Consider the following 3,058-nt stretch of genomic DNA (forward strand, 5'->3'; position numbering starts at 1 on the left):
ATCTTTGTCCTCCAAGAAAAGAAAAGGACTCTCCCTGGAGCAATTTGGTGATCAGAAGAACTGTTGGAAGGAACAGAGGAAGCAGGGCTTTCTCAGTTTCAAAGGGTTTCAAAGAGACAGATCTTCACCAGCTAGATTCTGGAGTGTGGGGCTGCCATTAAGGTAGGCCAAGTAGATGGGGCCACTGTTCAAAGCTAAGGGGAATGAGCTATTATGCCCGAGGATCAAAAGAATAAGGCTTACTGGCATTGGTATCTGGGAGTGGAATCACCACTCAGAAGGACTAGGAGAATAAAGCCCAAAAAATCTAAGGTAGCAAAGTCGTCATCTCAGTGGACCTGGAGGGTGAAGCTGAACCCCAGACCTGAGGAGCTTACACTCAGAATCCAGAGGGTCTGGTCAAGACTAAGAGACTGGAGATAAGGCCCTTGCTCAGATGGTCTCAAAGAACAGAGGATTGTATTCAAGCCTTGAGAGCTAATTTAAATTGTTCTGCTGGGTTTTGTACTTGTTTCGTCCCCATTAACCCTTCTTTCCCTCCAATTTCTCCCATTTGTAATGGAAATGTCTACCTTATGCCTATTCTACCATTGTACTTTGAAAATAGGTATCCTGTAGAGTAGATTTCACAGGCTCACAGATGAAAAGAAATTTTGCCCCAGGGTGGAATACTAAAGTCTCACCCATATTAGATTTGCATGATTCAGAAGATGAGATTTTGGACTTGGACTTGATTTAAAAGTTTTGGGGTGACATGATAGAGTGAATGTGTTTTGTTTCGCTTTTTGTTTTTTGATCCTGAATTTTTTTTTTTTTTTTAATTGTGATTTGGGTGAAAGTTTACAGAATAAATTCATTTTCTATTCATCAGTTCAAACACATTTTGTTTTATGGCATTGATTGCAATCCCCATAATGTAATAGCTCTCTTCTCAGTTTCTCCCTGTGGTTACTTTTTTCCTGTGTCCTTCTTTCCTATGCATTCCTGCCTTCTGATCTGTCTCCTTGTGCAAATGCTGTCCTTTGGATCTCCATGATTGATTGTTCTAAGGACTCATTTTTTGTCCTGGACAAAGTTGATATTTACTAAATGGAAGGAAAGAAGAAGAGTAGGTTTGTAGAATATTAAGGCTCAGTTTTCTACATGTTATGTCAGGTATTTTTTATACATCAAATGGAGATATCACATTGGCAGTTAGATAGAAAATTCTAGGAACTCCCTGGGTGATGCATATATTTAACACACTCAACTGCTAACTGAAAGTTTAGAGATTCAAGCCCACCCAGAGACATCTTGGAAGAAAGGCCTGATGATCTACTTATGAACAATCTGGCTTTGAAAACTCTCTGGATTATAGATCTACTCTGACATACATGAGGTCATATGAATCAGAATCTACTTGATGGCATGTATTTTACTACTCGTTTAAAAGTCTAGAGTTGAGGGGAGAAGTTAATGAGATCCCTCTCCATTCTGTTTCCTGCAACATTCCTGTGATAATTTTTATTTGCAGAGATCTATATTTGATTCCCACTCATAGTGACCCTCACTGGGTTTTTCGAGGCTGTGAATCTTTACTCGAGTAGATCTCTCCATCTTCCTTCCATGGAGTAGCTGGTGGGTTTGAACTGCTGACCTTCTGGTTAGTAGCCAATGCCATATCCACAACTCCACCAGAGCTCCTTTATATTATATTGTATTTGTTTTCATTATTTTCCTCTCCTTCTTGTTTTTTTTTTTTTTTAACTTGTTGAGGAAAGGATTGATTTTTAAAAACAATCTTTGTATCCTATATACCATACAGTGAATATGTTTAAAATGAATCAATGATTGTCTTAGTTTACAAACACCAGAGACCATGTGTTCCTAGGTAAAGTTCCCATACTTATGAAATATAAAAATTTTCCATGGTGTTTCTACACTGAAACATAAAACTTTAATATAGAACATTAATTTTTAAAGGAGGGAATATATAAGATCTTTAGTAAATAGTGAAGAGACTATGACTGAAAACTGTAAGTTCTCTGAGTAATTGTAATGCCAATTAAAGTTTGGGACTATGCTCTAGAACTGTAACTACAATCATAATCATATGCTTTTATTTGGAAAAATATGGAATTTATATTCAATATCTAAATTTCATAAGAAACAATCACCAATTAAGTATAATTTATTCTTTCCCCCAACTCCTAAGATTTATGTATGAAGGTTATGTCCACTTAAATATTAAAAAGTAGCCTGCATTTTGCACTTTATAAAGAAAAATAGCAATGAAAAGTAAGAGGGAAACTGCCATCTCATAATATGATGAGTGTTAGTATTTGCTGAAATAATAAGTTCACAAAGTGCATGAGTTATCTATGTAATATATTTATTTTATTGTCAGAGAAAAAATTAACGCTATAATTCACAAATGAATTGTGGCTCACACGTCTCCTTAGAAAAATATAACAGATATTAGATGATATATTTGAATTCTCAAATGTATTTCAGCTTCTTCATCTAGCTTCTTAATAAGCACAGCTAGGGACCTCGCACAATGTGATGTTTGTTGTTATTTGCACCTGTGAGTGTTCTGTGGTGGGTGGAAATGAAACCTCATGTTTTAAATAGATTAAGGAGTAAGAAGGGATCTTTAGCAGGTTAAGGCAATTACTTAGTTTCCCTAGTTGTGACAATTTTTCATTGTTCCTGAACAACTCTCTACACAAAAGGGAGGTGGACGTTTATTTGTTTTTCCACTTGAGAAAGTGACTCATCTTTTCCGTATCCTTCACAAACATCACATGTGCGTGCATGCATGCAAGAACACACACACACTCCAAAATAACCTACAAATTAACCAATTTTCAAATCTTCTTGTAGTTTGTAATTTAAAAATATTTTCACTGTAAATCATTGATTATTGGTGAATTTTCTTAATTTATGAGCCCAATACATTTTATTTATTATTTTTTTTTTATTACGATTTGGGTGAAGATTTACAGAGTAAATTCACTTTTCATACAGCAGTTCACATATACTTTGTCTCATGTCATTGACCAAAATTTACAATGCA

This window comes from Orycteropus afer, unplaced genomic scaffold (assembly GCF_000298275.1).
Source record: "Orycteropus afer afer isolate SDZICR_OR568_19922 unplaced genomic scaffold, OryAfe1.0 scaffold00012, whole genome shotgun sequence".
Taxonomy (NCBI): domain Eukaryota; kingdom Metazoa; phylum Chordata; class Mammalia; order Tubulidentata; family Orycteropodidae; genus Orycteropus; species Orycteropus afer.